This window comes from Pleurodeles waltl, unplaced genomic scaffold (assembly GCF_031143425.1).
Source record: "Pleurodeles waltl isolate 20211129_DDA unplaced genomic scaffold, aPleWal1.hap1.20221129 scaffold_39, whole genome shotgun sequence".
NCBI classification, from domain to species: Eukaryota; Metazoa; Chordata; class Amphibia; order Caudata; family Salamandridae; genus Pleurodeles; species Pleurodeles waltl.
The window spans coordinates 6,977,353-6,989,762 of record NW_027150097.1 but is presented as its reverse complement, the minus strand read 5'-3'; the positions used below and the strand labels follow the sequence as shown (position 1 = coordinate 6,989,762).

Sequence of the window (12,410 nt, the reverse complement as noted above, 5' to 3'; positions counted from 1 at the left end):
CACCCCTCCCATGCCCTGAATACAGAAGTTAAAAACCAGCTGTGATTGGGACGCAGGGGACCCTGGTTCCACTGAACCTTCTGCACTGTGAACCTGCTGAACTATTGACAGCTGCGCTCTTGATATGTAGGGTCGAAACCTTTATCTCTGCCCCTCTATCACGATTTGTTGAAGATGCTGTGATTTCCCGCTTTACTGATTTACTGCGATTTAGCCAACTTCAGGAAATTAGTGCAAGCAACGGACAATAGATCTTATCGATAATGTACAGAAACTGTTGACATTGTTTTATACAGGTGCTTGGAAAAAAAAAGTCCAAAAATGTATCCACCTCGCAAAAGATACTTGTCAGAAGTGGGATTCGAACCCACGCCTCCAAAGGAGACTGCAACCTGAACGCAGCGCCTTAGACCACTCGGCCATCCTGACACTCTTGACACTGCACTGATGGCTCAATTTCCAGCTTATAAACCAAAATGAGTGCCATGTACTGAGTGAATGTTGTTTAATGTCCTCTGTATTTTCAATTCCAGACCTTCCTGCTCAGGGAAACAGTGGGATCTGAAGCTGATGAAGGAGAGAGGATGGATCATGCTGACAGTGAATCCGGTGGTGACTGCTACTAATTCTCAATCATCGACTACTTGGGGTGTGGACATGCAGAAGTTTGAGCCAGTGCACATGGCCGGTGGTGACTGCTACTAATTCTCAATCATCTACTACAAGGGGTGTGGACATGCAGAATTTGGAGCCAGTTCAAGATTCAGATCAGGAGGTGCCTGGCTCCATACCAATCAACTCAGTGCCTCTGAGACAAGGACTTGAACGGTACAGTTTGAGTCCTCGACCGCCATGCTCAACGCGGCTGCAAGGATTCGGGGTGGATTGACTGAATGTGGCATTTCTTGTTGTGTACTATTCTTGTATACTGGATTAGTATAGTATCTTTTTTTTGAGCAGCTATGTTTGTTTTGTATTGGTTAAGGAGAAATGTTGTGTTCGTCATGGGCACGCCCATGATGCACACCAAGGGAGGTAGGGAGTGTTAGTCTCCCCCGAGTTTTGGAGTTGGATGGTAGGTGCGGTGATGTGGAATCGGAGAGAATAAAAGGTAGGGGAAGGTGTTCCTCGTGGCCAAAGACTCCATATTATTCTTTGTGTATTTATTAAAACTTCTCTGCAAAACAGGCACTGTGTGTGCACGACGCAACACCCCCACCCCTCCCATCCCCTGAATACAGAAGTTAAAAACCAGCTCTGATTGGGACGCAGGGGACCCTGGTGCCACTGAACCTTCTGCACTGTGAACCTGCTGAACTATTGACACCTGCGCTTTTGATATGTAGGGTCGAAACCTTTATCTCGGCCCCTCTATCGCGATTTGTTGCAGATGCTGTGATTTCCTGCTTTACCGATTTACTGCGATTTAGCCAACTTCAGGCAATTAGTGCAAGCAACGGAAAATAGATCTTATCTATAATTTACAGAAACTGTTGACATTGTTTTTGATACGGTGCTTGGGAAAAAAAAGTCCAAAAATGTATCCACCTCGCAAAATACACTTGTCAGAAGTGGGATTTAAACCCACACCTCCAAGGGAGGCTGCAACCTGAACGCAGCACCTTAGACCACTCGGCCATCCTGACACTCTTCACACCTTGCTCATGGCTCAATTTCGAGCGTATAAACCAAAATGAGTGCCATGTACTGAGTGAATGTTGTTTAATGTCCTCTGTATTTTCAATTCCAGACCTTCCTGCTCAGGGAAACAGTGGGATCTGAAGCTGATGAAGGAGAGAGGATGGATCATCCTGACAGTGAATCCGGTGGTGACTGCTACTAATTCTCAATCATCGACTACATGGGGTGTGGACATGCAGAAGTTTGAGCCAGTGCACATGGCCGGTGGTGACTGCTACTAATTCTCAATCATCTACTACAAGGGGTGTGGACATGCAGAATTTGGAGCCAGTTCATGATTCAGATCAGGAGGTGACTGGCTCCATACCAATCAACTCAGTGCCTCTGAGACAAAGACTTGAACGGTACAGTTTGAGTCCTCGACCGCCATGCTCAACGCGGCTGCAAGGATTCGGGGTGGATTGACTGATTGTGGCATTTCTTGTTGTGTACTATTCTTGTAAACTGGATTAGTATAGTATCTTTTTTTTGAGCAGCTATGTTTGTTTTGTATTGGTTAAGGAGAAATGTTGTGTTCGTCATGGGCACGCCTATGATGCACACCAAGGGAGGTAGGGAGTGTTAGTCTCCCCTGAGTTTTGGAGTTGGATGGTAGGCGCGGTGACGTGGAACTGGAGAGAATAAAAGGTCAGGGAAGGTGTTCCTCGTGGCCAATGACTCTATATTATTCTCTGTGTATTTATTAAAACTTATCTGCGAAACAGGCACCGTGTGTGCACGATGCAACACACCCCTCCCATGCCCTGAATACAGAAGTTAAAAACCAGCTGTGATTGGGACGCAGGGGACCCTGGTGCCACTGAACCTTCTGCACTGTGAACCTGCTGAACTATTGACAGCTGCGCTCTTGATATGTAGGGTCGAAACCTTTATCTCTGCCCCTCTACCACGATTTGTTGAAGATGCTGTGATTTCCCGCTTTACCGATTTACTGCGATTTAGACAACTTCAGTAAATTAGTGCAAGCAACGGACAATAGATCTTATCGATAATGTACAGAAACTGTTGACATTGTTTTTGATACAGGTGCTTGGAAAAAAAAAGTCCAAAAATGTATCCACCTCGCAAAAGACACTCGTCAGAAGTGGGATTCAAACCCACGCCTCCAAAAGAGACTGCGACCTGAACGCAGCGCCTTAGACCACTCGGCCATCCTGACACTCTTCACACTGTACTGATGGCTCAATTTCCAGCTTATAAACCAAAATGAGTGCCATGTACTGAGTGAATGTTGTTTAATGTCCTCTGTATTTTCAATTCCAGACCTTCCTGCTCAGGGAAACAGTGGGATCTGAAGCTGATGAAGGAGAGAGGATGGATCATGCTGACAGTGAATCCGGTGGTGACTGCTACTAATTCTCAATCATCGACTACTTGGGGTGTGGACATGCAGAAGTTTGAGCCAGTGCACATGGCCGGTGGTGACTGCTACTAATTCTCAATCATCTACTACAAGGGGTGTGGACATGCAGAATTTGGAGCCAGTTCAAGATTCAGATCAGGAGGTGCCTGGCTCCATACCAATCAACTCAGTGCCTCTGAGACAAGGACTTGAACGGTACAGTTTGAGTCCTCGACCGCCATGCTCAACGCGGCTGCAAGGATTCGGGGTGGATTGACTGAATGTGGCATTTCTTGTTGTGTACTATTCTTGTATACTGGATTAGTATAGTATCTTTTTTTTGAGCAGCTATGTTTGTTTTGTATTGGTTAAGGAGAAATGTTGTGTTCGTCATGGGCACGCCTATGATGCACACCAAGGGAGGTAGGGAGTGTTAGTCTCCCCCGAGTTTTGGAGTTGGATGGTAGGCGCGGTGACGTGGAACCGGAGAGAATAAAAGGCCAGGGAAGGTGTTCCTCGTGGCCAATGACTCTATATTATTCTCTGTGTATTTATTAAAACTTATCTGCGAAACAGGCACCATGTGTGCACGATGCAACACACCCCTCCCATGCCCTGAATACAGAAGTTAAAAACCAGCTGTGATTGGGACGCAGGGGACCCTGGTGCCACTGAACCTTCTGCACTGTGAACCTGCTGAACTATTGACATCTGCGCTCTTGATATGTAGGGTCAAAACCTTTATCTCTGCCCCTCTATCACGATTTGTTGAAGATGCTGTGATTTCCCGATTTACTGCGATTTAGCCAACTTCAGGAAATTAGTGCAAGCAACGGACAATAGATCTTATCGATAATTTACAGAAACTGCTGACATTGTTTTTGATACGGGTGCTTGGAAAAAAAAAGTCAAAAAATGTATCCACCTCGCAAAAGACACTTGTCAGAAGTGGGATTCGAACCCACGCCTCCAAAGGAGACTGCGACATGAACGCAGCGCCTTAGACCACTCGGCCATCCTGACACTCTTTACACTGCACTGATGGCTCAATTTCCAGCTTATAAACCAAAATGAGTGCCATGTACTGAGTGAATGTTGTTTAATGTCCTCTGTATTTTCAATTCCAGACCTTCCTGCTCAGGGAAACAGTGGGATCTGAAGCTGATGAAGGAGAGAGGATGGATCATCCTGACAGTGAATCCGGTGGTGACTGCTACTAATTCTCAATCATCGACTACTTGGGGTGTGGACATGCTGAAGTTTGAGCCAGTGCACATGGCCGGTGGTGACTGCTACTAATTCTCAATCATCTACTACAAGGGGTGTGGACATGCAGAATTTGGAGCCAGTTCAAGATTCAGATCAGGAGGTACCTGGCTCCATACCAATCAACTCAGTGCCTCTGAGACAAGGACTTGAACGGTACAGTTTGAGTCCTCGACCGCCATGCTCAACGCGGCTGCAAGGATTCGGGGTGGATTGACTGAATGTGGCATTTCTTGTTGTGTACTATTCTTGTATACTGGATTAGTATAGTATCTTTTTTTTGAGCAGCTATGTTTGTTTTGTATTGGTTAAGGAGAAATGTTGTGTTCGTCATGGGCACGCCTATGATGCACACCAAGGGAGGTAGGGAGTGTTAGTCTCCCCCGAGTTTTGGAGTTGGATGGTAGGCGCGGTGACGTGGAACCGGAGAGAATAAAAGGCCAGGGAAGGTGTTCCTCGTGGCCAATGACTCTATATTATTCTCTGTGTATTTATTTAAACTTATCTGCGAAACAGGCACCATGTGTGCACGATGCAACACACCCCTCCCATGCCCTGAATACAGAAGTTAAAAACCAGCTGTGATTGGGACGCAGGGGACCCTGGTGCCACTGAACCTTCTGCACTGTGAACCTGCTGAACTATTGACATCTGCGCTCTTGATATGTAGGGTCAAAACCTTTATCTCTGCCCCTCTATCACGATTTGTTGAAGATGCTGTGATTTCCCGCTTTACCGATTTACTGCGATTTAGCCAACTTCAGGAAATTAGTGCAAGCAACGGACAATAGATCTTATCGATAATTTACAGAAACTGCTGACATTGTTTTTAATACGGGTGCTTGGAAAAAAAAAGACAAAAAATGTATCCACCTCGCAAAAGACACTTGTCAGAAGTGGGATTCGAACCCACGCCTCCAAAGGAGACTGTGACCTGAACGCAGTGCCTTAGACCACTCGGCCATCCTGACACTCGTGACACTGCACTGATGGCTCAATTTCCAGCTTATAAACCAAAATGAGTGCCATGTACTGAGTGAATGTTGTTTAATGTCCTCTGTATTTTCAATTCCAGACCTTCCTGCTCAGGGAAACAGTGGGATCTGAAGCTGATGAAGGAGAGAGGATGGATCATCCTGACAGTGGATCTGGTGGTGACTGCTACTAATTCTCAATCATCTACTACATGGGGTGTGGACATGCTGAATTTTGAGCCACTGCACATGGCCGGTGGTGACTGCTACTAATTCTCAATCATCTACTACAAGGGGTGTGGACATGCAGAATTTGGAGCCAGTTCAAGATTCAGATCAGGAGGTGCCTGGCTCCATACCAATCAACTCAGTGCCTCTGAGACAAGGACTTGAACGGTACAGTTTGAGTCCTCGACCGCCATGCTCAACGCGGCTGCAAGGATTCGGGGTGGATTGACTGAATGTGGCATTTCTTGTTGTGTACTATTCTTGTATACTGGATTAGTATAGTATCTTTTTTTTGAGCAGCTATGTTTGTTTTGTATTGGTTAAGGAGAAATGTTGTGTTCGTCATGGGCACGCCTATGATGCACACCAAGGGAGGTAGGGAGTGTTAGTCTCCCCCGAGTTTTGGAGTTGGATGGTAGGCGCGGTGACGTGGAACCGGAGAGAATAAAAGGTCAGGGAAGGTGTTCCTCGTGGCCAATGACTCTATATTATTCTCTGTGTATTTATTAAAACTTATCTGCGAAACAGGCATCGTGTGTGCACGATGCAACACACCCCTCCCATGCCCTGAATACAGAAGTTAAAAACCAGCTGTGATTGGGATGCAGGGGACCCTGGTGCCACTAAACCTTCTGCACTGTGAACCTGCTGAACTATTGACAGCTGTGCTTTTGATATGTAGGGTCGAAACCTTTATCTCTGCCCCTCTATCACGATTTGTTGAAGATGCTGTGATTTCCCGCTTTACCGCTTTACCGCGATTTAGCCAACTTCAGGCAATTAGTGCAAGCAACGGACAATAGATCTTATCGATAATTTACAGAAACTGTTGACATTGTTTTTGATAAGGGTGCTTGAAAAAAAAAAGTCCAAAAATGTATCCACCTCGCAAAAGACACTTGTCAGAAGATGGGTTTGAACCCACGTCTCCAAGGGAGACTGTGACCTGAATGCAGCACCTTAGACCACCCGGCCATCCTGACACTCTTGACACCAGACTGATGGCTCAATTTCCAGCTTATAAACCAAAATGAGTGCCATGTACTGAGTGAATGTTATTTAATGTCCTCTGTATTTTCAATTCCAGACCTTCCTGCTCAGGGAAACAGTGGGATCTGAAGCTGATGAAGGAGAGAGGATGGATCATCCTGACAGTGGACCCTGAGGTGACTGCTACTAATTCTCAATCATCTACTACATGGGGTGTGGACTTGCAGAATTTTGAGCCAGTGCATATGGCCGGTGGTGACTGCTACTAATTCTCAATCATCTACTACAGGGGGTGTGGACATGCAGAATTTGGAGCCAGTTCAAGATTCAGATCAGGAGGTGCCTGTCTCCATACCAATCAACTCAGTGCCTCTGAGACAAGGACTTGAACGGTACAGTTTGAGTCCTCGACCGCCATGCTCAACGCGGCTGCAAGGATTCGGGGTGGATTGACTGAATGTGGTATTTATTGTTGTGTACTATTCTTGTATACTGGATTAGTATAGTATCTTTTTTTTGAGCAGCTATGTTTGTTTTGTATTGGTTAAGGAGAAATGTTGTGTTCGTCATGGGCACGCCCATGATGCACACCAAGAGAGGTAGGGAGTGTTAGTCTCCCCCGAGTTTTGGAGTTGGATGGTAGGTGCGGTGATGTGGAATCGGAGAGAATAAAAGGTAGGGGAAGGTGTTCCTCGTGGCTAAAGACTCCATATTATTCTTTGTGTATTTATTAAAACTTCTCTGCAAAACAGGCACTGTGTGTGCACGACGCAACACCCCCACCCCTCCCATCCCCTGAATACAGAAGTTAAAAACCAGCTGTGATTGGGACGCAGGGGACCCTGGTGCCACTGAACCTTCTGCACTGTGAACCTGCTGAACTATTGACAGCTGCGCTTTTGATATGTAGGGTCGAAACCTTTATCTCGGCCCCTCTATCACGATTTGTTGAAGATGCTGTGATTTCCTGCTTTACCGATTTACTGCGATTTAGCCAACTTCAGGCAATTAGTGCAAGCAACGGAAAATAGATCTTATCGATAATTTACAGAAACTGTTGACATTGTTTTTGATACGGTGCTTGGGAAAAAAAAGTCCAAAAATGAATCCACCTCGCAAAATACACTTGTCAGAAGTGGGATTTGAACCCACATCTCCAAGGGAGGCTGCAACCTGAACGCAGCACCTTAGACCACTCGGCCATCCTGACACTCTTCACACCTCCCTCATGGCTCAATTTCGAGCGTATAAACCAAAATGAGTGCCATGTACTGAGTGAATGTTGTTTAATGTCCTCTGTATTTTCAATTCCAGACCTTCCTGCTCAGGGAAACAGTGGGATCTGAAGCTGATGAAGGAGAGAGGATGGATCATCCTGACAGTGAATCCGGTGGTGACTGCTACTAATTCTCAATCATCGACTACATGGGGTGTGGACATGCAGAAGTTTGAGCCAGTGCACATGGCCGGTGGTGACTGCTACTAATTCTCAATCATCTACTACAAGGGGTGTGGACATGCAGAATTTGGAGCCAGTTCAAGATTCAGATCAGGAGGTGCCTGGCTCCATACCAATCAACTCAGTGCCTCTGAGACAAGGACTTGAACGGTACAGTTTGAGTCCTCGACCGCCATGCTCAACGCGGCTGCAAGTATTCAAGGTGGATTGACTGAATGTGGCATTTCTTGTTGTGTACTATTCTTGTATACTGGATTAGTATAGTATCTTTTTTTTGAGCAGCTATGTTTGTTTTGTATTGGTTAAGGAGAAATGTTGTGTTCGTCATGGGCACGCCTATGATGCACACCAAGGGAGGTAGGGAGTGTTAGTCTCCCCCGAGTTTTGGAGTTGGATGGTAGGCGCGGTGACGTGGAACCAGAGAGAATAAAAGGTCAGGGAAGGTGTTCCTCGTGGCCAATGACTCTATATTATTCTCTGTGTATTCATTAAAACTTATCTGCGAAACAGGCATCGTGTGTGCACGATGCAACACACCCCTCCCATGCCCTGAATACAGAAGTTAAAAACCAGCTGTGATTGGGACGCAGGGGACCCTGGTGCCACTAAACCTTCTGCACTGTGAACCTGCTGAACTATTGACAGCTGTGCTTTTGATATGTAGGGTCGAAACCTTTATCTCTGCCCCTCTATCACGATTTGTTGAAGATGCTGTGATTTCCCGCTTTACCGATTTACTGCGATTTAGCCAACTTCAGGCAATTAGTGCAAGCAACGGACAATAGATCTTATCGATAATTTACAGAAACTGTTGACATTGTTTTTGATAAGGGTGCTTGAAAAAAAAAAAAGTCCAAAAATGTATCCACCTCGCAAAAGACACTTGTCAGAAGAGGGGTTTGAACCCACATCTCCAAGGGAGACTGTGACCTGAACGCAGCACCTTAGACCACCCAGCCATCCTGACACTCTTGACACCAGACTGATGGCTCAATTTCCAGCTTATAAACCAAAATGAGTGCCATGTACTGAGTGAATGTTATTTAATGTCCTCTGTATTTTCAATTCCAGACCTTCCTGCTCAGGGAAACAGTGGGATCTGAAGCTGATGAAGGAGAGAGGATGGATCATCCTGACAGTGGACCCTGTGGTGACTGCTACTAATTCTCAATCATCTACTACATGGGGTGTGGACTTGCAGAATTTTGAGCCAGTGCATATGGCCGGTGGTGACTGCTACTAATTCTCAATCCTCTACTACAGGGGGTGTGGACATGCAGAATTTGGAGCCAGTTCAAGATTCAGATCAGGAGGTGCCTGGCTCCATACCAATCAACTCAGTGCCTCTGAGACAAGGACTTGAACGGTACAGTTTGAGTCCTCGACCGCCATGCTCAACGCGGCTGCAAGGATTCGGGGTGGATTGACTGAATGTGGTATTTATTGTTGTGTACTATTCTTGTATACTGGATTAGTATAGTATCTTTTTTTTGAGCAGCTATTTTTGTTTTGTATTGGTTAAGGAGAAATGTTGTGTTTGTCATGGGCACGCCCATGATGCACACCAAGGGAGGTAGGGAGTGTTAGTCTCCCCCGAGTTTTGGAGTTGGATGGTAGGTGCGGTGATGTGGAATCGGAGAGAATAAAAGGTAGGGGAAGGTGTTCCTCGTGGCTAAAGACTCCATATTATTCTTTGTGTATTTATTAAAACTTCTCTGCAAAACAGGCACTGTGTGTGCACGACGCAACACCCCCACCCCTCCCATCCCCTGAATACAGAAGTTAAAAACCAGCTGTGATTGGGAAGCAGGGGACCCTGGTGCCACTGAACCTTCTGCACTGTGAACCTGCTGAACTATTGACAGCTGCGCTTTTGATATGTAGGGTCGAAACCTTTATCTCGGCCCCTCTATCACGATTTGTTGAAGATGCTGTGATTTCCTGCTTTACCGATTTACTGCGATTTAGCCAACTTCAGGCAATTAGTGCAAGCAACGGAAAATAGATCTTATCGATAATTTACAGAAACTGTTGACATTGTTTTTGATACGGTGCTTGGGAAAAAAAAGTCAAAAAATGTATCCACCTCGCAAAATACACTTGTCAGAAGCTGGATTCGAACCCACGCCTCCAAAGGAGACTGCGACCTGAACGCAGCGCCTTAGACCACTCTGCCATCCTGACACTCTTGACACTGCACTGATGGCTCAAATTCCAGCTTATGAACCAAAATGAGTGCCATGTACTGAGTGAATGTTGTTTAATGTCCTCTGTATTTTCAATTCCAGACCTTCCTGCTCAGGGAAACAGTGGGATCTGAAGCTGATGAAGGAGAGAGGATGGATCATCCTGACAGTGAATCCGGTGGTGACTGCTACTAATTCTCAATCATCGACTACATGGGGTGTGGACATGCAGAAGTTTGAGCCAGTGCACATGGCCGGTGGTGACTGCTACTAATTCTCAATCATCTACTACAAGGGGTGTGGACATGCAGAATTTGGAGCCAGTTCAAGATTCAGATCAGGAGGTGCCTGGCTCCATACCAATCAACTCAGTGCCTCTGAGACAAGGACTTGAACGGTACAGTTTGAGTCCTCGACCGCCATGCTCAACGCGGCTGCAAGGATTCGGGGTGGATTGACTGAATGTGGCATTTCTTGTTGTGTACTATTCTTGTATACTGGATTAGTATAGTATCTTTTTTTTGAGCAGCTATGTTTGTTTTGTATTGGTTAAGGAGAAATGTTGTGTTCGTCATGGGCACGCCTATGATGCACACCAAGGGAGGTAGGGAGTGTTAGTCTCCCCCGAGTTTTGGAGTTGGATGGTAGGCGCGGTGACGTGGAACCGGAGAGAATAAAAGGCCAGGGAAGGTGTTCCTCGTGGCCAATGACTCTATATTATTCTCTGTGTATTTATTAAAACTTATCTGAGAAACAGGCACCATGTGTGCACGATGCAACACACCCCTCCCATGCCCTGAATACAGAAGTTAAAAACCAGCTGTGATTGGGACGCAGGGGACCCTGGTACCACTGAACCTTCTGCACTGTGAACCTGCTGAACTATTGACATCTGCGCTCTTGATATGTAGGGTCAAAACCTTTATCTCTGCCCCTCTATCACGATTTGTTGAAGATGCTGTGATTTCCCGCTTTACCGATTTACTGCGATTTAGCCAACTTCAGGAAATTAGTGCAAGCAACGGACAATAGATCTTATCGATAATTTACAGAAACTGCTGACATTGTTTTTGATACGGGTGCTTGGAAAAAAAAAGTAAAAAAATGTATCCACCTCGCAAAAGACACTTGTCAGAAGTGGGATTCGAACCCACGCCTCCAAAGGAGACTGCGACATGAACGCAGCGCCTTAGACCACTCGGCCATCCTGACACTCTTTACACTGCACTGATGGCTCAATTTCCAGCTTATAAACCAAAATGAGTGCCATGTACTGAGTGAATGTTGTTTAATGTCCTCTGTATTTTCAATTCCAGACCTTCCTGCTCAGGGAAACAGTGGGATCTGAAGCTGATGAAGGAGAGAGGATGGATCATCCTGACAGTGAATCCGGTGGTGACTGCTACTAATTCTCAATCATCGACTACTTGGGGTGTGGACATGCAGAAGTTTGAGCCAGTGCACATGGCCGGTGGTGACTGCTACTAATTCTCAATCATCTACTACAAGGGGTGTGGACATGCAGAATTTGGAGCCAGTTCAAGATTCAGATCAGGAGGTACCTGGCTCCATACCAATCAACTCAGTGCCTCTGAGACAAGGACTTGAACGGTACAGTTTGAGTCCTCGACCGCCATGCTCAACGCGGCTGCAAGGATTCGGGGTGGATTGACTGAATGTGGCATTTCTTGTTGTGTACTATTCTTGTATACTGGATTAGTATAGTATCTTTTTTTTGAGCAGCTATGTTTGTTTTGTATTGGTTAAGGAGAAATGTTGTGTTCGTCATGGGCACGCCTATGATGCACACCAAGGGAGGTAGGGAGTGTTAGTCTCCCCCGAGTTTTGGAGTTGGATGGTAGGCGCGGTGACGTGGAACCGGAGAGAATAAAAGGCCAGGGAAGGTGTTCCTCGTGGCCAATGACTCTATATTATTCTCTGTGTATTTATTAAAACTTATCTGCGAAACAGGCACCATGTGTGCACGATGCAACACACCCCTCCCATGCCCTGAATACAGAAGTTAAAAACCAGCTGTGATTGGGACGCAGGGGACCCTGGTGCCACTGAACCTTCTGCACTGTGAACCTGCTGAACTATTGACATCTGCGCTCTTGATATGTAGGGTCAAAACCTTTATCTCTGCCCCTCTATCACGATTTGTTGAAGATGCTGTGATTTCCCGCTTTACCGATTTACTGCGATTTAGCCAACTTCAGGAAATTAGTGCAAGCAACGGACAATAGATCTTATCGATAATTTAC

General features: G+C 46.0%; 5 non-coding genes across 5 annotated transcripts; all 5 read right to left on the bottom strand.

Annotated features, from left to right (window-relative positions):
• Window positions 1-346: 346 nt before the first annotated feature.
• TRNAL-CAG (transfer RNA leucine (anticodon CAG)) lies at window positions 347-429 on the bottom strand. The gene has a single exon. It is a non-coding gene; the product is annotated as a tRNA-Leu (tRNA).
• A 2,348-nt stretch (window positions 430-2,777) lies between these two features.
• Window positions 2,778-2,860, bottom strand: TRNAL-CAG (transfer RNA leucine (anticodon CAG)). The gene has a single exon. It is a non-coding gene; the product is annotated as a tRNA-Leu (tRNA).
• A 1,123-nt stretch (window positions 2,861-3,983) lies between these two features.
• Window positions 3,984-4,066, bottom strand: TRNAM-CAU (transfer RNA methionine (anticodon CAU)). Its single transcript has one exon. It is a non-coding gene; the product is annotated as a tRNA-Met (tRNA).
• Window positions 4,067-5,197: 1,131 nt separating this feature from the next.
• On the bottom strand, window positions 5,198-5,280 carry TRNAL-CAG (transfer RNA leucine (anticodon CAG)). The gene has a single exon. It is a non-coding gene; the product is annotated as a tRNA-Leu (tRNA).
• A 5,995-nt stretch (window positions 5,281-11,275) lies between these two features.
• On the bottom strand, window positions 11,276-11,358 carry TRNAM-CAU (transfer RNA methionine (anticodon CAU)). Its single transcript has one exon. It is a non-coding gene; the product is annotated as a tRNA-Met (tRNA).
• Window positions 11,359-12,410: the final 1,052 nt, after the last annotated feature.